General features: G+C 37.2%; 1 protein-coding gene across 1 annotated transcript in view; it reads left to right on the plus strand.

The window, feature by feature from the left end:
• The first annotated feature begins 20,218 nt into the window (after positions 1-20,218).
• LOC105398246 (roundabout homolog 1) overlaps positions 20,219-25,883 on the plus strand; it is a 40,615-nt gene continuing 34,950 nt past the window's right edge. Inside the window, exon 1 of the mRNA XM_048625068.1 lies at positions 20,219-20,503. The gene's annotated coding sequence lies outside the window, so the exon portion shown is untranslated. The remainder of the gene's footprint in view (positions 20,504-25,883) is intronic.

Below are 25,883 nucleotides of genomic sequence, written 5' to 3' on the forward strand. Positions count from 1 at the left end.
TTATTAAACTTGTTGCGATAAAATATGAAATATGGCGGCACAATAGCGATGTTTCCCACATTTACATCGGTATTAAAACGATAAATCACTACATATTGTCTTCGTTATTTGATAAAACGCTCTTTACTAATAGCAATTGTATACATCCGTATAGAATTGTTGACATGCAATTACTAGATTACTATAAAACAGTATACATATACCTAGTAGGTAGTAGTCCAATCATTATTGTTTGTCTTGTCTACACGTGATAACAAAAATAATCCTTAAGCGTTAAGAATAAAGGTGTAGAATCTTAGAAAAGATTCTGACCCTAAACGGGTCGGAAATTTGGTAAATTCGGTGTTAGGGCCATAAAAGCCTCTGTGGAAATTTCATAGGAAGTTAATTCGTCATGGAAATATTAAAAGGCATTTATTTGGTTGAAGCTTGAACATTACAGACGTTATAAATTTACTGTAAGACCCAGTTTCACACTTGAGCAAATCTAGCAAAGTCTACTCGAGTTCGGCTGAACTTGACAGTCTCAGGTGTGAAATTCACAAAAAATCTCACATACAGACTACCTAATAGCCGACTGAACCTACATTAACTACCCAACGTCGCGCAATTAGGACTGCTCAAAATGGAGTGCTACTTATAAATAAATACTTGTTATATTGGTTGTTTAGTTTGTCTAAAGTATTATCTACCTGCAGCGTCAGTCGCCCTCCCCCCCCCCTGTAGCGCTCCCTTTTATTACCCTCTCGTTGCGGCTTAAGCTGGTTCCGTAGGTGTTCGGCTCGGGCGGGTACTTCCTGACAAATGCATGCTATTGCACTGCTGTGCACTTTGTTCTTTATGTCTTCTGACGGCTAAAGTATATTTTGATTGAATTTTATTAAGAAATTGATTTAAACATCATGATAAGTAAATGGAGGCGGGGTAAGTAAGTAATTAGTAAGGAAATGAAGTAAGAAATACACCTAAGATACGGCGAATAATTTTATCATCGATAAAATTATTTTCGTGATGTATTTAAGTTCAACTTTTTCGACACACTACACGTAGGTAAACTATTTAGCAATCACTTTAGTTTGACCATTTCGATACAAAAAAATATACTACAAGCTTTTTGCAGAGGATCTATCAGGAAGGGACCGTTTTAAGCACCTCCAGTTATGAGTGCTAGTGAAATTGGGTTTGTCTTAGATGTTGCTGCAAGCCAACTCTGTTTTAGGGTGTTTGCAAACTTTCCCGAGTTTTGAGTGGGATTAATTTTATACACAATGTTTCTGTTGGTTGCGCTATTTAGTATTCCCGGGGGGCATTTTGTTGCGTGCTCCGGATGTGAGGAACTTTGACGCTTTGTTCGAAGGGTAAGTACTTAAAAGCACGGTTGCTTAACTTTGTAGAATGTTGGACTTAAAATATTCTGATGGATATTATTATTATTATTGTACATATTTTTAAAATGTCATCTTTTGTCCTTTAAAAAGCTGTAAAAACTCTGTCAAATATATGAACTTCGTAGTTCTGTATAAAAGGAATACTTAGTTTAAACCTTTTGTACCTACGTACTGCAGTAAGTTCTATTAAATTTAACCATGAAAACATAATAAAAGCTGAAGCGAAGCTCGCCCGCAAAAATTATAGTACCTACACCTTCAGTCTGAAGTAAGATTCCGGTTCTAGCTAAATGTGCAGTGAAGTCGGATCAAAATTAACAATTAATACTTGCTACCGACGGAGAGGAGTTGAATGTATTTTCAAGTCCTTAATTACAAGAAAATAACTGTCTAATTAAACAGTTCCACCCCTAAGGGCACTAAGCAGGGTGCGAAACCGACTTGACTGTTGGTTTTGACCCAAAACTTTGTGTTATTCTTCGTATAATTTAGAACTTAGGTGCGTAATGCAAATACTACGGCGAATAAGTTTTCTTTTGTAACTTTAATCGGTATTTACTTGAGATTAACGGTGATACGTTTTCCCCACTTCAATTAATATCTTACGTTAAACAACACGATTTTTCAAGTAAGGGTTTTAGGTAACTACAACAGTAAGCATCGCAAATTTAAATACGTTTTTTTATTTATTTATTTATTTAATTATAGGTAAAATACATGAGAAAAAACAAGCTTAAAGATACTACAATAATCCTCGCAGGATTGTGCGCAGCACCTTCATTCTGCGTTATAATTTATATACAATTAACAACTTGTGTCTATTAGTAGGTATCTATTTGAAAGTTTGTATAACATGATTCAATTAGGTAGGTACTTAACATTCATAGCAAGCAACAATTATGTATATTTGTCTATCCAATAAGCAGGTATGAGTTTTTCAATTTCTTCCAACGACCTACAATCAATATTTAATTGTTATGGTTTCTAGATGACTCTGTGTTATGTCTTTACTAAGCATAATATTGATGTAATTTATTTATAACATCTGGTGTATTATTGTTTGAAACATTGTGAAGAGCTTGACATTTATCACTGAAAAAGTCCCAACCTGTAAAACTAGAAATAAACCAGTAAAAGCACAATTTTGCGGCAACAGTTAGTTCATAGCCATGTATCCGCACGGACAGTCTCGCATTTTTATCAGTAGATTTATTCATTTAGTTCGCCCGTGACCGCCGACCGCGCTCGCAATGACACGGCATTAATCATGAGATAACATCCCGTGAAATACGTGTTTCTATCGTATTTCTGTTTAATATAGAAGTTGAATGTGGCTTTCACAATTTTGTTTTTTTGCGTGTACAGTTTTTACAGTTTCATTAGCGGACCGGTGACAAACACTAGAACTGGAGTATGGTTTGTCAACGTCCTGAATGAATAGTCAGTTAGATTGGAGTGTACATGGCTCAATGCCCAGTGTACCCTAACCATTGTGCACTAGACTTATTATTAGGTAAAATAATAAATAATAAATGTGGACAGTCTATTTTTGTGGACGCCTTAGCACTCGTGAATTACATAACATTATGGTGGATGAAGGATAGATGCAGAAACAAACAATTGTTAAACAGATATAGGTATACTGTTCCTGTACTAATATTAACTGCCTTTACCATAAATATCTATGTTATTTTATATCTATGTCTATGTCCCTAATTTTTCTTTGAAATATTTAAATATCTACAATCAGATCACTGTATTGGTCCAACAAGGAGTCAACCCTGTCTCGGTAAGCAATTGTGTTTCTTAGTTTGTGTTCACGCGCCACTGAGCACTGAAAGGGTTAAACACGGTTAGTATCTGGAATGCTCTTTGCTATTAAATATGGTTGGTGGGTGAAGAGTTGATATTTCCGGGATGGGTGGCAAGATGAATGGTAGGAAGTTCTGCAACCGGTCATCACCGAATAAGGATAGGTCCTTATTTCATAAAGTTTCTATGTAATGTTTGTTAATTCAAGTATTAAGGATATACTAATACTAATAAAACCTTTTGTCTACATTCATAAAATGTTATTGCTAAACTTAAATATAGGGAAGTTTTGCTATTCGGATAAATATTAGGGATTATACACATATCTAGGAGCGGTGGTAGCTTAGTCGGGTGAGCGCCCGCTTCTCAATCAAGAGATTCGGGTTCGAATCCCGGCGATGACATGTACCAATGAGTTCTTTTAACTTAAGTACAATGTATACCATCGCTCTTACGGTGAAGGAAAACATCGTGAGGAAACCTGCATATCTAGATCTAGCACATCTAGATATGTGAACCCACCAACCCGCAATGGACCAGCGTGGTGGGAAATGGTCCAAAGCTTAGGAAGGCAGTTTAGACCTTGGGGATATGCACAAAGGTTCCACTCGAGAGAGCCAGGTGCAGGTATTTACACCCCCACAGAGAATAGAATAGAATACACATATCTAGAATATAATATCACAAATAAAATATATTTTGCATAACTTTATTCGACATAAACCAGAAAAACAATAATAGTAACACTGACGGCACAACATCGCGTAGGCTCTGCGAGAGGCAATAAATCACATATTTCATATAACTCGTATAACTCAGTGCGTGCTTCAACGCGTGTTTTGAAACTATACAAGGCCAGAACGCACCCATAGTGTACTGGCACTGTATAGTTTCAAGTGAAAAAAAAAAATATTTTACTTGAAAATATACACGATTTGTGCGTACTAATCGCGTATACTTTCAAGTTGGGATTTTCTGAATCGTTCTTGAAAATATACATTGCTATTACGCACATGGCTTGATTGGCGTACTTGTCGCATATAATTTATACCTACATGCTGATTCTGATTTACTGAACTATTTCGGTAAATGTACATGACTACGATTTAATTGTTCTGCCTGTCATACCTTTAGAATGTTAATAAATAAAGATGAACAAGCTCTAATTTGATTGATAAATTGATATTTATAGCAATCATAATACTTGCAAGTACTAAGATCTTATTATTTATATGAATTAGTACAAGGTGTGAGTGTTTGTTTTTTTTATATATGAATTAAGAGTAATACCTACTACACTCACGTCACGAGCAATGAAAATGTTCCAGCGACGATAGCTCCTGAACGGAAAAGACTAGCTTAATGACGCCGTCGGCAATATTATAGTAAATTTAACAGCGCATTAAAATATTATTAGGTATATTATAAATATTATTATAACCAAGTAAAAACGTAAATTTTGATTAAATTCTAAATTAAATGTTTTAAAAAATTGGGGTCATTTGGTTTTGACATATTTCAACATGGATTTATTGATTGCTCGTAAGTGTGTTACCCTATAGACCTATTAGAGACATATTTTTCATCATGTTTTGGTGAGCCTACCCTATCTACGTATCTATGTGTATTAAATATAAAAATGCCATTATATGATTTTAAACATTTATTCTGGAAAATCAACAAAATTATGTACCTACGTATAGTCTATTTTAACAACTGAGTATACAGAGTATGTCTCTCGCACGAGTGAGACGGGTCATTGTTTAGGACTAATAGAAATACGAAAATAGCAAAGCAAAAAAAAACAGTTTGTTAAAAAAACTATTGGTTTCAACTAAGTACTTAAACATAATTTGAACATTAATAATATTTAAACAACATAATAAGTAATCAACTTTTAAACATTTACTAAGAAATAATCAACTAAATAATGTAAATACCTATAGTCTGTTTTTTGATCTCAGATACTAAATTGACAGATTTTTAACGGTTCATCAACATTCGATTCTCCTGTGATTAAGTGGCGTATCGTTCTATTGGCAGGACAATCGACTTGACTGTAATGTTGATGAACCGTTCAAAATTTGTCAATTTAGTATCTGAGATTAAAAAACAGACTTTAGGTAGGTAACAAACATGATCAAAACAAAAATTATATTAATTAAACAAGAGAAACAGTAATCAGGCTATTTAAAATTCTAATTACTTGGTTATCTGGCATTGTGTCGATTAAGTGAAACATTCAGTGCCAAATCATGATTCCTTTTACGTTTTATAGGCCTGCCAGCTTGTACCCTGTTTCTGGTTCTAGTGTCAGACATTCTTCTTGCTACTGCTGTTGGTTGCACGTGAATTTTTCGTGTCAGTTTTCTTTTAAGGTTATTGTGGATGAAGTTTTGAGCTTGCTGATCTGTTTTTATTGATTTTAATGAAGAGTTTAGTACACACATGGCTTTAAGATTGGATGGGCTAGGATTCCCTTTGAAAATATTTATGAGTTTGTGAAATTCTGCTTCCATTTGTGTAAGATATTCACTGTATTTTTCTGTACATACGTCTTCGTGACTGGAAGAACTCGGTTGTGGTGCGTGAGCTTGTGTGGTATTTTGGATTTGGTAACTACCGTCGTCTTGTACAGGCTGTAGCTCTTTTTCAAGTAGCATATTCATGTTTTGGTAGAATTCGTCACTAAGCTCGACTTCAGATGCTATCTTTGCACAAGTTATTCTGTCTTCTTTTGAGAGCTTTGGAGAAGTTTTCAATATAAGCCCGTATTTTATTTCAACTGCACATAAATGTTTGCAAAATGCTCCTCCTTGTCCTCTCAAACAATCGCAGCATGCGACATGAATGTCAACAGAGTAGGCAGCATTATCTGTCTCTTCAACCAAGAATTCAAACTCACTGATGCGGGTTATCTGTTTCATATCTTTAGATTGTCTGCTGAACTTCAAGTAGGCTAAAGAGTTTGTTCGACGGCAATTTGCGAACTTCATTAGTCTACGGTACTGATATTTCTCGAATATGTTTGCTAGGAAATCTATCAAAGCGCAAACATTAAACGCTTTACATCTTTGTAATATCACGTCTTTAAATATACGAATTGATGCCTCGGTATAGTTATTCGTATTACTTCCCCTATTCAAAACATCAATTCTGTATGCCGTACACCACTCCGATCGTCTATTCCACAAATTTTCCATTTGTTTAATTAAGTTTGAACAGGTTTTCACGTACGAATCTGAGATAATTTGTTGGTAAAGCTCTAGCGCGTTTTCTTCACTACTAGCAAACATGAGTTTAGAAAAACATTTCATGATCATTTGCCGTTTTGCTATGTCAATTCTATGTTCACCGTTGCATAACCATCTCCAAAACGCCTGTGCTACATGGAAACAGCAAAGTAACAGCCGAGATTCTGGAAATATAGTTTTCAAGGCGTTGCGTTCAGCTTTACTGTCGTCAGTCATTATTATGGCCGGATTGATCTTTTTCACTTCGTCAATTTCGTCTAATGCGTCCTTTATCATGGAAAATACTAATGTGTAATTAGCAGTATCTTGTAATGTGTGAAAAGCACACGCGACTGGCAAAGCACCAACTTTGCTTGATGTAAATACAAATGTAATCACTGTATTACTCTGATCACATGAAGATGTAGAATCAATGAAAAGCATGTCATTTGTAATTTCAGACATGAAAACTTTCTTCATGATTGGGCTAATGACAACAGTAACCTTGGGGTTTTTTTTTGATACTATTATATACCCTTTTTCTCGTAATTCTGTGAACTTTTTCTCCAATACTTCATTCATGTTTGTCCCTTCACTATCTCCATATTTGTTTCTGCGCCACACATGGTACAGGTAATAAACATGGTTTTCACTTGGGTTTAATTGAGCATTTGCTAAGTACGTAGCACTTTCCTTTCCATATTTTTCTAGCAGCATCATTTCATGTAAAGCTAATGCCGAAGCCGGAGTCATACCCGATTCAAAATACTGGCGAAAACAGTCATCAGTCTCAGTATCACTCCGCAGATAGCTAAACGCTTCAGCCACCTGTATCAAATGGGAGTGTGAATACTCCAGTTTAATCATCATCGTGAATCCTTCTTTTAAATCAGCATCATAGCGACAAGTGTTTCGATTGACTTTTTTTGCTTTAAAATCAATGAAGGCATGACAAGCGCGGGCACGGACACGATTTAGATTTTCAGCCTTCTTGTTAAATGATGAATGCTGGCACACAAACAACTTACGGTAAGCGAGTCTCTTCAACTTCGGAAACGTGGAACGTACTATCCAATTTGTATTGGTGAATGAAGAAAACTTCCGAATAAAGTCCGTAGAGAATTCACTATGATCTGCGAAATCACCGGGTTTGCACTTCACTATCAAACGAAACTTATCGTTCGTTTGAAAATCCCACTGTACTTTAATGAAATCACCGTAATTGTCTTTGATAAATTGTTCCACACCCTCCTCTGACATCATTTTTACTATTTAAAACAGTTCTATACTTTAATTTAAATCAATCTACTTTTTAACAGCACGATATAAACAAAAAACACGTTACGAAGACAATGCCACGTGCGGAATGACGATGCAATGTTTAGAAAGCAATAGACTTATTACTATTTCGCATGAAAGAAAGAGAGAACAATCATTCAAAATGGCTACCTGGTAACTAATCACGTATAGTTTCAAGTGCTCGCCTTGCCGTTTGGCACTTGAAAATATACACGATTAGTACGCAGTGGTAACTGCTGCAGTATATTTTCAAGCCATAATTTTGGCCCAACTCACTTGAAAATATACGCGATTAGTGCGTAATGGCCTTGTATACTTTCAAGTAAATCATGGCAACATTTCAATTTGAAAGTATACGTGAGCAGTCCCACCCTCTGCGTTCTGGCCTTGTATAGTTTCAAAACACGCTGCTTCAACATATCGGAAGGAACAAGTGTCTTGCCAGAATATTCGTATACAGGAGACAGCCTTAGCATCAAAACTCTTCCTTATTTCCGTGAAAATAAAAGTGAATTTTGCGTAAACTTACCGGTAATAAACCGACACCCATGATTGTAAAAAGTGACGAGTTTCTATATTGGCGCACTGACTAAACTTAACATTATGGACTGTTTTTAGTCGTGCGTAGTAAGACTAACATTTGAGCTTATGTACGGCATCTATATATATATATATATATCTATGGATAAAAGTTGTCAAGAAGCCTGCACATTTCTTCTCTAGATTGTATAACTTAGCACATTGTACTCAATCAACACGATGACACGGCTTGCGTTTGTCAAGTGAATATAAAATGTTGCGAAGAGTAGGCTCGTTTTCATAGGGACCTCTTCAAGGGTTACAGTCGTGAGCATATGCATGCATGCATACAAAGGTAGATTTATGTTGTGGATTACATGGAGGGGAGTAGGTGTTACTACTCCATCATAAAGATGTCTTGGGTGGTATGCTTGTGGTATGGCATGGTAGGCCACGGTTAGAGATGGTCAGAAAATAACAATGCAATGCAATGAAAAAGTTTCTGTGACAATAGCAACAAGTTACTCCTAGACGCAGTACATACTCTACAACGCATGACGACTTAACAGCGTATCAGAATATGACAAACTAAAATAGTATTTAATTTAATTATTGGGGAATGGGGACATTTGGTTTCGGCATTTTATAAGTGGATATATTTTATTGCTCGTAAGTGTATAATATTATGAGTAAGATTTATAATCAAACGAATGATGATGCGAGCAGAATTGTCCTCGTAGACCACGCGATTTATTTCCATACATTAACTCGATGTGACGTTTCATTTGACCGTTTATCTCGCCCCGTTACACGCAAGTCACCGGCGAGACAGGACGAGCTCATCAAGGCTCACCCCGCCAGGTGGCGGACCGCCTGAGGGTAGCGCGCAAATTCTTAGTCGTTACCTCTCTCGAGGGAACTGGTATGTATGGCAAGGTATATTACCTACTATGTACATAACATATTATACTACGTTACGCTGATGAAACAATCGCGTTAAAATTGAACTACTACGCACGGTGCGTGGTGCTTATAGCAAAGACAAGTGTTTAATGGCAAGGTCCAGCGGCTGAATCGAATTGAATATAATAATTCTACCGTGTAGACACTAGACGGTGATGTAATGCAACATTCTACAGAGCGATCAGTACCAATGACAAGTTACAAGAATACTCGTAATACTAGACGGACTCATGTCTTATTTAGCTGTACCTTATAATCAATTTCATTTACTGCACTAACTAACTCTGTACTGACTAGACAGACCTATAATTTATTATGATGTTGTACGAAAAAATTGCTTTAATACCTTAAATATTTAAATTCCTATCGACCAAACCTCAGATTGAAATGTGTTAAACCAATCACATTTTGCATTATGCTTCGTTAGTCATCAAGCTTCAGGGAAATTAGTAAATGTGGCTTTAAGTCACTACCTGAGGGGCCATCCCTACCTTCAAAAGTATATGAGGGGTCGTTCACCCCCTCTTGACTTGCACATAGATGTAAGTCTGTAAGACTACTTATCTCGGAAAGTGACATGTAGCAAGCAAGACGGATTGTTAGTTTAAGTCAAGCGATGTCGGTATTTAATCTTGGGACTACGTACGTTTTAAGTGACGTCTTCTGATGTTTTGCTCCGTGTGTGCTTGAGTTAGTGATTATGATGTTGTTTAAACTTGTCTTTGAGACATATTTATACAGGATGTAGGATGTTACGTAGTAAATTACAATCCGATTGTAAGTTGTTTAAATTTATCTGTTTAAATTGTCTGCAACTTGTTGTCCAACATGCTTAGAATAAGGCACCTCAGCGTTATGATCAGATCACACAATACCATCCATAACATATTTCTCCATCTATCGCAAGTAAAATGCTCACTTCAATCGGATGCAAACAATACAGAAAGTGCATTAAGCTATTAAACCAAACGCGTTTACTATAATTAACATATATTATTTCTTCGCAATCCGGCTAGCTAAGTTTGCCCACTCCACCCCGACCGAAGTTGAGACTTGCGGGGTCTGTCTAGCTTGCCAGTTTCGGATCACTGCTGCTCTAAGTACGACTCTATCTTGTTGTACCTATTAAACGTAGACGTACTACACTCACGGGCAATGAAAAGGTTCCACTGAGAAAAACCCTAAATTACTCCTAAATGGAAAAGGCTAATGACGCCTTCTGCATCATTGATGTACATTTAACAGAGCATCAGGATATAAGCAACTAAAAACGGTAATATTTTGTTCAAATTTTAAATTGATTGTTTGAAAAAATAAGGGTTGTTTGGTGTCAGTATTTTATGAGTTTCCACTTTCCATTTTCCTTGCCCGTGAGTGTAGTTAGATGACAGCTCTCGTTCGTTTGTTTTCCTCAAGCGGGAGGGACCCTCTCGACTTCGAAGATACAAGGAGAGGTTTTCAATGAAGTTATTGCTGGTTCAAAGCCTCCATGCACTGCGGGCCGAGTGCGGGCGAGTTATGGAAATTGTACCAAGACGCTGAAGTGGGCGACCACTGGATAACGTATCTATTGGAATATGTTCCTTTATGTTTTGTGATTCGGTTTTTCGAGGGTTTGTTGCCTGTTTGACTGTGATTTTGAAAATAGATGCAATACTTTCGGATGAACAATTAATTCAATCTTTTTCAGATCGTTTTTTGACAGAAACTATTGATAAAATTACTTACGTACTGAAAACATTTATACAGTCAATATTCTACGTACCTATGTAGGTACAGTTTGCCGTTATGTCAGTACTTTATCAACAGGAATTCTGAGAAGCTCCGATAAGTTATGCTACGTATTTCACTATCAAAGCAGCACTTCCAAAAGGTATCTAATTGTAAGACAAACGGGGCCGAGTATCAAAGACGAAGTTCTTTGTCTCATCTGCAAACGCATTGATCTGTGAGGCATTTAGCTGCAGAACAGTGGGTAGGTACATGGGGCGGTGTTTGAGCCGGACAACGTAGTTAGCAAAGCAAAGGAATACAGGGAGGGATTCAGGGTGAGGACGTTAGTTTTTATCAAGTTGTGTTATTTACTGACAGTTAGGCGGTTCACACACGTCACCGCCTCACCGCGCGGATTGCGGATTTAACATAGAAATTTCCGCGCGGTGAGGCGGCGCGTAAGCGTTTCTACTATTTAAACTGTAATTTTTGCATACAATGATTATCTGGCGGTGCACGGTGCACCTTATAACTTATACATATGCTCACGACTGTAATCCCCAAATGGGTAGTCACCCGCTTTTCGCTGTACATTTGTACTCAACCGGGACCCACGGGAGCACGGCGGTGTCCAGAAAAGAACCACTTGATGTCTTGCTTAACCTCATTGATCAGTTACGATCACTTAAGCCATCTCGACTACGGACGCTCCTCCTCCTTGTAACTTATAATTCTTTACTAATGCTGAAAGGATTTTCTACCAGTCAAAACCAGAAGTAGTAAATATAAAATATGTCAAATTTCCATTGTAAACACATTGACAGTAAATATTGCCTCATCACCCTTATAATTCTGAATACCTCCAATACCTCCGCGTAGGCACAGATCACAGGGCATACGGACCTCGCTGAGACGCCACATTGCAGGTATTACCCGAAATTACTAACGATACTGTTTGATTCCGGGCTCTGTGAGCAACTTGCTGGATGTGGGCTTTATCTAGAACCTAGATACATTCTAGGTATTGACTGTGTGTTGCTGAAATATGCGTTTGCCCTTACAAGCCCATGTTACAGGCGGGTGAATTTCCCGCGGCCAAAATTTGCGTGGCATCAATGAAATCGCTACTAAAAAACAAAGTTCTAATTTTCTAATATTTTTTTCCGGTTATGTGGAATAGTAATCTATATGGAGCACTAAATATTTTATCAATAGGATTAATGGATATTTTACAAAAAAATATTAAACCTCCAAATCTTTCATTGCCGTGTTTGTCCCCAGGTCATCTCGTTTTGTATTATTCTTCAATGATGAAAAAATATTGAGTGTTTAGATTTAAACTTAGTTTCATTTGATAGATTAATAGTTAAAGTATTGTTACGAAATACATTTATTCAAATAAATAAAGAATATAACGAACGGTAAGTGAAAAATCATGTGTCCCAGAACTACATTTCATCGCCGTGACCTAAACATGATCAAGGATATTGTTTAATCTATGAACTTGGGTCCCCCCCTCGGTGCGCTAATCGTTTTTTACAAGTATCGCCTAACTACTCGACGTGGAAAGAGGTACACAGGTGCCCACGTTTTCGCGCTAAAGTGAAAGTTATATTTGTTTTTGGTCACTGGACATTTTTTCTTTCATCGCCGTGGATAGATATAACTTCTATAAAATTAAGTTTGTCTTCTTGAGTAAGCATTCAAAAGAAAGCATTTTGAAAATATTCATCTTATAAAGTATTTGTTTCTTCGAATAGTTAATACTTTTTTAATTATTAATATTTAATGGCTTGATTTTCATCGCCATGCTTTCATTTCCGTGGTTTCCGTGGCCAAAATTTGCTATGGAAATGAAAAAAAAATCACGGCAATGAAAAAAATTTCATCGCCATGTCTTGTAAAATAATGTGTATTCATTGCCGTGGCCTGGTTATTAATTTCCGTGGCAAGGTTATTCATTTCCGTGGCCAGGTTATTCATTTCCGTGACATTAGTTTTCATCGCCATAGTATGTAAAAAATAAAATAAAAATAAATAAAAATGTATGATTAGGCAAATAAAAATATATTTACCATCTTTTGTACATACCTAATACAGGTAATACCGATCACTGAAATTACCTACAGGACTTGTCAAATTACCTCTTTTTTCAGTTCGATAAAACGGGCGCGTATCGCAATATATAAAAAGTAAATGTATAATTTATCATTAATATCAATCACAAAATAAGTATTATAATTAACGTTATGTATGAATAAGATCTGTTTTAGCTCAAACGCCCGCTTCTCATGCCGGAGATGCGGGTGGAAATCTCGGCGCTGACATGTACCAATGAGTTCTTTAAATTTAAGTACAATGTATACCATCGCTCTTACGGTGAAGGAAAACATCTTCAGGATATTTTTGCATATCTAGATTTAGCACATCTAGATATGTGAACCCACCGTCGGAAATGGTCCAAAATTAAAAAGGCAGTTTAGACCTTGGGTATATGCACAAAGGTTCCATTCGAGAGAGCCAGGTGCAGGTACTTACACCCCCAGCAGATAATAGAATAGCATAGAATATATATCTCCGCAGGAACTCAGCTGGATGCTAAGTAGCCTAAATGCTGCTTGCCAACGTGTAGGCCTCGGTATGAACTTGGGCAAGACGAAAGTCATGTAGAATGTTCACATCAAACGGGAGCCGGTGATCGTTGGTGAGACAACTTTATGTCTACCTCAAGCAGACTATTCGGCTAGGCAGAAGCAATTTCGACAAGGAGGCTGAAAAGCGCATCTAACTGGGTTGGGCTGCATTCGGGAATCATCGTCACATATATATGCTCCTCCTGGAGTAAAGGAGGAAAGCCTGAAGACAAAGGTCTTCAACCAGTACACCCTGCCAGTGATGACGTATGGTGCAGAGACGTAGACACTGACAGTGGGACTAGTCCACCGTTTTAAAGTCACTCAGCGTGCTATGGAGAGAACTACGCTTGGGGTTTCTCTAATGGATCGTATCAGAAAAGAGGTTATCCGTCACAGGACTAAGGTTACCGACATAGCTGTCAAAATGTGCAAGCTTAGGCAGATAGCCGGTAGTAGCTGGAAGCTGGAATTAGGAAGGCCGAGGACCGAGTGTTGTGGCGCTCCTTGGGAGAGACCTATGTCCAGCAGTGGATGATTATAGGCTGATGATGATAAAATACATTTCGTATTATTATATCAATTAAAATATACTTTCATTTAGCATAGAGCTCATAAAATATTATATATATATATATTATATTATCATATCACGTAATCTGTGTAAAATTACACAACACCATCAAAACCCCTAGCACCAAAACCTTAAGATAGGTGCGATGACGAAAGCGTGGAGAAGCGGTTAAGTGCACATGCTGCGCCCACTTCGCTGTTGACGAACATGTGCACCTAACTGCACCTATCTTTAGGTTTTGGTGCTTTTGGTGGTTTGTTCGGTGATTTGTAATTCAGCACAGATCATGTCATATCATAATATATTTTATGAACTTTACATAAAATTAACAGTTCGTATCCTTACTAATATTATAAATGCGAAAGTAATGTGTCTGTCTGTCTGTCTGTCTGTCTGTCTGTTACTCTTTCACGCAAAAACTACTGAACGGATTTGAATGAAATTTGGTATACATATGGTCTAGACCCTGGGAAAGAACATAGGCTACTTTTTATCCCGGAATTCCCACGGGAAAACTTATTAAGGCGAAGCGAAACGCGCGGGAACAGCTAGTACTGTATAATATTATCATCATCATCATCATTATCATCATCATCATCATCATCATCTCAGCCATAGGACGTCCACTGCTGAACATAGGCCTCCCCCAATGATTTCCACCTTGTCCGATCGGAGGCGGCCCGCATCCAGTGCTTCCCCGCGGACTTGACTATATCGTTCGTCCATCTCGCGGGGGGCCGCCCAACGCTGCGCTTGCCGGTACTTGGTCTCCACTCGAGGACTCTTCTGCTCCACCGACCATCAGTCCTTCGAGCAATATGTCCGGCCCACTGCCATTTCAGCTTACTGACTCGATAGGCCATGTCGGTTACTTTGGTTCTTCTACGGATGTCTTCATTTCTGATTCGATCACGTAGAGATACGCCGAGCATAGCCCTTTCCATAGCTCGCTGGGTGACTCCGAGCCTATTTAAGAGGCCTAAAGACCACGTCTCGGCACCGTAGGTCATCACTGGCAACATGTATAATATTATACTTTATGAAAATATAGATGTTATAATAGGTAAGGTTAATTATATGTTGTGAACGATATTAATGTGAAATAAAACATTTCGTTTTTATAAGTCGCAATACGAACCCCATAATACTACTTAAAGAATTCCATACTACATTCTTTATTATTTTATACATACTGTCGTTCTTTCTTTCGTTCCAATATTTATCCAAATATTTCTACCATACATAATCTGTCTAAGTTTGCGTTTCGCTCACAGTTTTTTTTTATTGCAGTGGATTGATTCTTTCATATACATAGCACAGTTCTTTCATTGCCGTGGACGTTAGTTTCATTGCCGTGGATGTTTTTTTCATTGCCGTGGACGCTTATTTCATTGCCGTGAACGCATGTGTCATCGCCGTGACACGAAATTTTTGATCATCTGTATCTCGTTAAGTTTTTAACTTATCTGCTTACCATTAAGTAAGAACACTAACATTATCAAAAACTTTAATAAAAGCGCTTTAACAATATAAAAAACCTAAAGATAAAAAAGTCCACGGAAATGAAGATTTTTTAGGACTTGTTGAAATCCACCCGGCGTTTAGGCCGGTGGTTGTATTTTGTCTGTATTTATCTATGGATTCGAGGGTGGAGTCTGAAGTTAGTACAATATTGTAGTAATGGTCCCTGCGATCCAATTATTCTGTAACATCATATGGAAGTTGAACAAAGACAATAAATATAGACAAAAAATACAACTTTCAGAAAAGCCAATCATTCCGTTCCGTTAAGAATTAATGGTCCTTACAATAGTTGGTCCTTACAATAGTTGGTCCTTGTGAGTAAGGCAGTAATAAAACAAAGGTAAGATAAGACAATAAGAGTTATGGCAGAACCTTTCTTATTTTGTCCACTGGTGCACTTTTTTACAGTTATTGCCTGAAGTCTTCGATTAATATGTGGTAGGTACTTTATGTTTATTTGGTTAACAGAAATTGTAATCTGTGTACGTAACGTGTATGTACAACATTGCACAGAGTGATAGATAGTTAAAGGGCAGGATGATTAATAATATTACGTCAACTACTAAAAGCCCTTTCAAAGTCCGGTTGCCGGCGCGGCGCACGAATGGTAATCTCATGGTACCTACCTACCTACCTACCTGGCAAACGGAAATAGAATAGCGACCCCTGTTCTGAATGACGACCCTAATCAACGAACCAATACGTTTGTAATTTCAGCGGACAATAAAATGCCGCTGATACTGAAATGGCTTTTTTGGACCAAATAATCATCCCTTTGTCTTCGCAACTTGTTATGCGGCCGACAGAGGGCGCCCAGAACACACCACTTAGACACCAAACAAGGGTGTATTAAGTGTGAGTTAAAATTTAAATTGATTCCATCTCCCCTCGGAAGAAAATTCAAATAGTGTGCAGTGTGATCTCGAGCGAGAAACAGCGCTGCGCGATTCTTTTTCTGCAAATTGGACGCCTCAAGCGAAAAAAAGTAAAGGGACATAGCGCCTTGTTTTTTAACCACCCTGTATGTTACGTATCCCGCCGTGATTACTCGGTTCATTTGCTCGAGGGGCAGGTCATCTATGGACGGTTTCCCCTTCAAAGAGATAAAAAGACACTCATGTTTCTGATAGCAGACAGTTTGCAAAGGGAAACAGACCACTGAAAGAATTTCGGATGCAGAGACGGTATCAGAATTAGGAATTCAAAATTTGAAAGCTAAAATTCAAATTTCTGTTGTGGATCGTTTACCATTGTACACAAGAGCGGTGGACGCGGCGTAATATCATGCAAATGACCGGGTTTAAGTATGAAATTCGTTTTATTTTTTCCTCTTTCTTCAGAGTTTTCGTCTGCGTCGTAAAAAAGTTTTTGTGTTTGCCGTGCACTGGGTGAGATTGTTGCTTCGCTTTCTTCACAAACACAAACATACACACAAGGGAAGGAAGTGATAGCGGTGAGAGAAATATTTGGAAATGTTTGATGGAAATTAAAATGTGGATGGAAGGTAAATTTCAACGGTACGCAATATGAAAACTTAGACTTTTCTTTATACTTTGCATTTGCTGTATTCTTTGCTTTATAGATGCACTGTAATATACTATCCTGTTTTTATCATAAATATCCTTCCACCTAAAGGTTGATTTTAGCTAAAAGACCGCCATTTGTACATGGATAGGTACGTATAACTACATATAATCATGTTTGTGTACAAATGAAGAATATCTATCTATATAATTATGATGTACAATCCAATGAAGCTATAAGAATAATATCCTATCTCCGCCAAGGAAACCTCTGACTAACATTATTTTTGACTTTCAAATGCAATTTACCCAGCTACTACATACAGCAGCTCTGGTTATCATTATGCTAGTACAATGTGAGAAAGTTCTAATTGATTGTTTCAGACACTTGCAATCTCCTTTAACTGTGATGCATGTTAATAGATGGTACAAATTTCAACGTTTTTCTTTTATAGGGACCCTCACTGTAGCATTCGCCGCAGGGTTGCTATGTGCGCAAACTGTTCAACAGTATTATGTCGAGCAAACAGTGGCGGAGCTGTGTGGTTGCTCTGACATTTGATTCAGGCGCACATTAATTAAACAAATAACACGAAGGTCTGTGTACCTAGCCTGTCTATTTACTATGTATCATGTATTGCTATAGTGAAACTAATTAAACAGTATCATAATAAATTATAAATAAATATTTTTTTACTAAATACTATTTTAGGGAAAAAAATTGTATATGCAAAACCACCATTGGACACAAAATGGATAGGGTAGTTTTTCATGCGTAAGTACATCTTCTCGTCATTAGCCAACCAATAGTCATCAACTGGTGGACCTAGGACCACAGGGTGCCACCATTCCTGGCCTTTCGTTATATATACTCTACAATATGTAAATATTATGTAAAAACAGCCTTTCCTCCCTCCACACACGCGGACGCCGGCGGCCTCGGAAGGGGCCAGCAGCTGCACGAATCAATCTTAAATATTGAATTTATTCCTAATTCAATTCAAAGTTTCACAGGAAACGAGTTTCTATTACAACTTAACACAATTTGTTGCGAGTTTTCACCTTCAGACGGTGTGGCTCTGGCGCAGAGGGTTAAGGAGAAGAGGTTTATGTTTTTTTGGAATTAGTTCAGAGACTGAAAATAGTAGTATAGCTGCAATTTGATCACGGCGGCTAATCACATTGGGTCCAGATTCGGTATGTGGCCTAGAGTGGTCTAGGTTTGGAGAGCAATGGGTATTACAGCAGAACTTATACCGGTTGTCCCAAAAGTAAACGTCATCCCTTAAAGGGCTGATAGGTCAGCTCATGAGAGGCCAGAATATCACAATATGACTTTAGTAAAAACTCGATAATTTTCGAGATATTGACACTTTTATAAGTTTGCTGAAAATCTACACCTTGGATCAGTTTTTTGCGTGCCGCCGGTACAAAAATCCATATTGTTAGAATTTGTTTGGTGTTGCATCACCCTGTATAGCCCTGCTATTGATCGCAGTCAAAAAAAATATCGAGTAATGCTGTATGTTTAAAAAAACACGGTTTTCAAAGTCATAAAAGGTAATCGTATTTTTTTATAAACAACTTTGACTTTACATACTGTAAAAAAAATATACCACGCAAACCTGGCACCTTATTTGAAAAGATTGCTAATTTAATGCAGTTTCCAAAATGGTATAAAACGTTGCTATTGTTTCAATTAACAAAAAAGTTATTGCTATTTTAGTACAAAACGACCTCGATCTAAAATTGTTTGAAGGAAATTTATCTGACTGAATTTATTAAGGGTAAGTCATGTTGGAATGAGTAAAAGTAAAATAGGTGGTGTGGCCGGGAGTGGGAAAAGAGACAACTTATAACTAGTACATTTAGCATTATAGTTAGTTAAATCTAACGAAGACTATAGGATAAAGAAGAATAATTGTTTTGTTTTTTCTTGAATCTTTTCCTACCAACCAATTCATCAAGAAACACCAGATTTATTATTCATAGATTCCTACATTTAATTTTTGTTCACTGAGACAAATTGTATTGTGCGTTCAACTTTATTTTTGCCACTTCTTTTTTTTCCTTCGTCTACAAGTAAGCCCTTCAAGCTGGAAACTTGGGACGAATCCATAATTTTGATTGACAAACGCCGCGCCGTGAGCGAAAATGCAATTTATTGTCGAATGAGCGACGGAAATTAATGCATATTTATCACGGAGATTATGCAAATTTCTAAAAGTGGTTAAACGTCTTCATAGGTTTGAGTTTTAGCCATGCGTGATATTTATACGTTTGTTTTGTATTTGTATCAACCATTTAAACTATATCATCTGTATCATTAAAGTTTGTGCTTTCTTATTCTCTTTTATGATTTAGAAAAAAAACTTATTTTTCCACCCGTTCGTAGTAATCGGGATAAGCTCATATTTTATGCGGAAACCATCCCTAAATCGGTGACCCAATAAACTAAAGGTTCGCTGGGGTCGCCTTTTATAGGACTAATAAGAAGTTTTCTATTTTTTTCAGTTTTACTATAACTATAGTTTTATTAATAATATCGATTGCATTTCATAAATAACATCCATTTCACTAACGAGTGTTTTTTTTTAATTCGATACGAAATTCGGCGCAGGCGCAAACGTAATCGTATAATCGTGGGAAATTCTAAAATACAAAATAAGGTAATGCAACAGCTTTCACTACATTACCGAAGTTTAAGCTTGTAAGAGACCATGCAAGCACTAAGCAATGGCTCCCATTCATCGTAAAGTTCAGACAGCCCAGTAGTGCATTTGTCCTGTAGTTTTTTTTATTTTATTTCCTGTTTGTGAATTTGTACAAGTTCCGACCAAAAATCTATGATTATCCTGTGAACCTGCAGCTAATACCCAATCACGTAGAACAATCATTCACCAGGATTAAGCAAGGCTCTCATCCATCTCTACCATTGACACTTCGAAACAAACACTATGAATCCGGACCTCCACAGAGGTGAGGGTGCTCAACAACTCAAAGGTAGCCCTCAGTATGACTCCAGACTTTGCCGAGAAGCGACGTCTGAATTTCAGCTGTTACATGCATTTTCTCCCATAAGGGTGCTTCAGATGTGCTGCGCACGGGAGGCGGGTCCCACCGGCCACCCCTCCCGCAGTTTGATTTCGGAACGCGGCCGGGGAACTCGTGACGGTTGAATTTTGAATTTGGAAAAGCGATTTCCGCCCACGGCGCTGTTTGAATTAGACTGCTTTGATGCAATTTTCGGGATAATTTCTAAAGTGTGTTGTCAGTGTTTGACTGTGTGAGTGACTTTGCCTGCTCGTAATGGATTTGTGAGGTGAGAGTGGTTTGTTTTCATTATTTTAAAATATGTAATGTATTTTTCTTACATAGATAAGGTGAAATTAAGAGCCGTTTTTTTTATCTGTGGTCAAATATAACCAATTAACATGAGTCAAGTCAACATGACAGCAGCTACATATACATTTTGATGGATTTCCACGTATAGTTACGATTTTTGACCAATGGTTGAGTTAACTACGGCTCACAAAACCGGCATTAAGTGGTAAATGTAAAATAAGTACATAGTAAAAGTCTCCCCCTGTCACTGATAAATAATCAAACCCCTATTTTTGTTTGCATGTAATCAAGTGTAAAATTTAAAATTCTTATTGGATGTAACAGATAGTGAAAATTCTTAGTAGAATATAAACACATCATGAACGGCATCTTACAATCCTATAATGTAAGAGGATAGAGAGTGGAATATATAAAGAAAATTGGAGCATGTTTTCAACTCTACGGAGCACGTCTATTGCTACTTAAGAGCCATTTGCAAAATAAGTGCATATCGGAGATTCGATAACACTGTCTCCATTCTCCGATAGCAATGCGCTTCATACGAGGAAAAGCAATAATAATACGATAAACCTCTATAAAACTACTAAAGAATGATGCAGTCTCAAATAATCTGTACTTTTTAAATGTGTATTTATTATAAAAGGGCACAGGTACCCAATAGGTATAAATGTGTAGTTTGTGTGCAGCGACCGAATATACAATTTCGATCTTAATTATTATGATCGGTGTTTTCTAGGTATATAGCTTTTGGATGAACCTTTATTGAACTAGTAGATATCTTTAATTATTATAGTTTGTGACACTCAATAATTATGATTTTCAGCCCAATCGCTACTTTTATACTTCCTCAAAACCATTCGTATAAGAGATAGATTGCAACTGTCTCTAACTGAAGATTCCTTAAGCATATCCATAATTTCAGCAAATATCAAACGTAACCCTAAATCATGTATAGGAAGCCTCCACTCCGGTTCGGCGGACCCTCATATTGCAACGTTTTCACAATTTATTACGGAGACGTTTCAGGACGCGATTATCTGGGCTTTCCTCCCCCCGTGCGAGCCTCCTAGGGTACTGAAAGTACCTCCACATACTCATGCTGTGTAAGAGGGGACTACAATGGCTCGTATGTTTGTTTATAAGTATGCACGGATTCACTGATAGTTTAGTATGATTTTATAGAATACCCTTGCTTTTTTTTAGTTTGCGTTTCAAGTCGGCGAAATGAGGGCCTATCACGGGCTAACGTGACAATACGATACTATTTTCGATACTACACAAACATATGGAAAAAAAAGTACCAACGTATATGTATTTGGAACTAACAAATGACAATGGGCGTTTTGGGACCTATGTCCAATAAAGACGAGACATACATCGTGGGATAGCTCTTTTCAAGTGAGCAAAAAAGTATTATGACGACAAATCCGTATAAGTTGTCCATTTTGAAATATATTCGTCGGAAGGAAGTATTTTTCTATGGCATTGCACTCTCTCTTCTGATGACAGTTATGGCGTACTACACGTAACACGTATTATTGAAATTGGAAAAATTACTTTCAACTGGTTTTATTTACTGAGATAATAAACAAATATAATATTATATGAAATATGATCATTTTGTTATAAAAAATAAAAATGAATGTGAAAAACTAACAAAAACATTAAAATTACAGAAATAAAATATAAAAACTTTCAAGGTACGATTATTCTAATTGGACAGTAAATCAAGACTAGTGCTTCCGTTATTCATATTCTGCTAAAAATACCTTTTCAATGACGTATCACTCATTTCTATTGTCCCAGCTTCCATATATTTGTGCCCATCATCATTTGATTTACATTTTGACAGTTGACAGTTGACAGTTGACGATACGCAACGTAAACGGAGGTTTCGAATCTTATAATCGTTGCACAGCTCACTTGATACTAGACGCGCGTAACGTCGCCGATTGCGTAGAGTGAGCACAAAACGTGTATCAAATTTTGATAAAATCGATTTATGCTAATACCGATCCGTGCATCAGTGTAGAATTATTTTTGTTTCGCATTATACCTATTTCCTACTATAGAAAAAGGCTGCGAATGGCTCTCAGGAGGATTGAGAGATTGAGTAAGTAAATAAAATATAGAGTGAAGAAAGGCATCCATCAATTAAACAATCGTCTGATACATTATATCCTTGCCGTTTGTTTAAAAACTTAAGGTTAAAAGATATTTTAATCTTAAAAAGATTAAAAGATATTTAATGCATCGTAAAATAGAAATGTTTTTCTTCCTCTAACCCCAGGAATGAACCCTAACTCGGAGGAAACCCTTTTTTATACGCCATAAGTTATTAAATTCTTTCCTTCATGGTAAAAGTTCCTGTAATTTCTGAGGTATTCAATACATTTACTTAGGCAAATAGATAAGATTTTTATGACAGAGTAATAAATTCTTTGAAATTTTTTTGAGAAATTCCTAATGTAGGACTGAAAAGTATTCAAAATGGGTCTTTAAAATAAGATGTTAGTCTGACGATCAGATTTTTTTCATAATAATATCTCTATGTTTATCTCCACATTAATAACCAGAACTGAGATGCGGGCACAGGATTCGAAACCTCCGTTTACGTTGCATATCGTCAAATGTCACTGTCAAAATGTAAGGAAAATTTGTTAGTTCCAAAAGTGGCATTTGTTTTTCCATATGTTTGTGTAGATTTGAAAATAGTGACAGTTGACGATACTGTTATTTTTCGAAAATAGTATCGAATCCTGTGCTCGCGGCTCTGAACTGTGATTGATGTAGAACGACGACGAAATAAATACATCAATGGCAGGTTACAGGAACGTAATGCATATTGCCTCAATTCTGTGACAAGATAAACCAACTGCGGCTACAGGCATATACCTAGTTCATAAATATCATTGCTACAGCCAAAGTTACAAACATGAGTATCTAACCATAATAAACATAATAAAAAAACTCGTTTACACCAGCACCATTGTACAACACAACGAACGAAATGCCCGACTCAAAATTCTTTATCGCACTTGGATCAACAGAGAACAAAAAAAGAAGATATCAAATATATCACTCCAACGCTTGGCTATCCAGCTACAAAGACCCAGGATATAGACGTCAAAAATAAAAGTCATTTAAACCTATTGTCATGTTACGAGTATATCAGTATCTTTACAAAGCGTATTTATACGACAAAAGGTATTATTTCTATAAACACAGCGGTAGTCTTATCGAGATGAGCCGTGGGCTGGCATCTCTTATTGTTCTCCTAAACACACACGCAGCCTCGTACGATCCTCATACCAACTCTCATTAAAGAGGCCTAAGAATTAGGGATGCTCAAACACCGAGAAAAAGGCTAGAGAGGACCCAATTTTTATGTAATTAGGTACTGAAAAAGTTTCGAATCTCGGAATTGATTTTCACATCACCTATCACTGTTTTTTCAGTGGAACTAAACAATATCTAAAGTAGAGGTAAGCTTATTTAGGTAAAAATACATCTCTATTTCGCTAACGGTACCTACATGATTTACTGAAACTAAGTTGTATAAGCTGTGCAAAAATAAGAACTTAATTTTTTAAGAAGTAGAAACATTAGCCTTTTGCATTAAAATTACGTCTAAGTAAGTACGGTGGCCTGCGCCTAAAAGTATACAGGCGGAGTTTTTAAAATAGCGATCCCTGATGATGAAGGGACCAGCTACATCTGTTATAAATCCGGGGATGTGTTGTGTGTGATGTGTGTAGCAGTGGTGTTTATGTGGATGTGCTTGAGCAGCATGTGAGCTTGAGATCGCTATTTTAAAATCGCCGCCTGTATACTTTTAGGCGCAGGCCACCGTACATCCCTTTGGCTGGCGTAAAATTAAATGAGTCTTCATTCAGAATGAAAACATTCACTTTATTCGTCTTACGTCAGGGATGAATGCATGAATATGAATAAATAAGAGCGGCGTACACTCGTATTAAATATGAATTAAAGAGAAACCCATCATCCCTTAGCAGCGACTTAGGGAAATCTAGTGAAACAACGAAAATGTTTCTAGAAAAGTATTCTTTCTTCTTTATAGCCAGTCGGTGATAAACACTAGAGCTACTCGAAGACTACAGAATGTCACAGTGGTTACAGGATTGGACAGTTAGATGGGCGTCAGTTCATGACTGCCCAGAATTCACCGGGAGTAGATGGGTATATGAGGAACAGATGATTCGTCACCCTAGAAGGCTTCTTTCGTTCACTTTTTAGTGTTTATTTTAGCGTGGTTTCAGCCATGCTTGTAATTGAAAACATAATTTCAGACAGAAATTATTATGTCTGTCTTAATTTTAAGGCAATCATAATCATAGATTATGATGCCATAAATAACCTTTAGCTTTACAAACGGGGGGATTTACTTACTAAGTACTTCATCCATAAGGCAGGGAAAGGTATCTTTATGGCTATATAGTTATTGCAGATATCACAAATTCTTTCCTCGCCAATATCGCAAAAGAAGTACCTAATATCCAATAAAATATAGGTTATAAAAATGGCTACTGGCACCGCCAACCACGAAGCATTGTTTATGATTATTGTGTAACTTGTAAGGTCACTCATTGGTGGTATTTCACGAAAGTTATTTGTCGATGAGGAAAACTTTTTAAATGATACGGCTTCCAGTAAAACTTTAGATCTTTCACAGGTTGATACAATAACTTCTTTACTGACATTTTTGTTTTTTTCTAATAAGCATCCTACTGCTACCGCTACACTGTTTCGTTATCGACGCGATGTAGATAAACGTCACTATATCGCAATTCGCAATTTTCTTCAAGTATCTGATGAAGAGAGCATGAATTGCTGATATCGACAGGCATCACTTGATATTTTAAAGCTTGAATCGCGGTTCCCCAAAATCAGTTGTACGGTTTCGCAACATCAGCGAAGATGCCATAAATATTTACAAGGTAACCATAAATTTCCGCGTTTTCTAGACGATTTCCTCAACCAATGGTCCCTGATCGCGTGCGGCGCGCGCGTGTCTCCCGCCACGGCCAAAGCACGCAAACTCCAAATTTTCTAATACACCCACCCACAACACAACACAACCAGAACTCTGAACCGTAACACAATGCAACAAAGTCTGTAGTGGTATAGCGTAAACGCGCGTGAAACTTTGTCGAAGCGTTACCTATTTTGCAGATTACGTCTCAGCAATTATCCTGGAGCTGGGGTACGTTCGGATACCTTGTCATCGGCCCTTCAAACCGTATTGTTCGGAAGTGTGTTCGAAACGCGGTGATGTGTTAATTCGCGTTGTCATGCGATGAGAAAACTTGCATAGGCAGGCACCTACATGCGTGGCA

This window comes from Plutella xylostella, chromosome 13 (assembly GCF_932276165.1).
Source record: "Plutella xylostella chromosome 13, ilPluXylo3.1, whole genome shotgun sequence".
Classification (NCBI taxonomy): domain Eukaryota; kingdom Metazoa; phylum Arthropoda; class Insecta; order Lepidoptera; family Plutellidae; genus Plutella; species Plutella xylostella.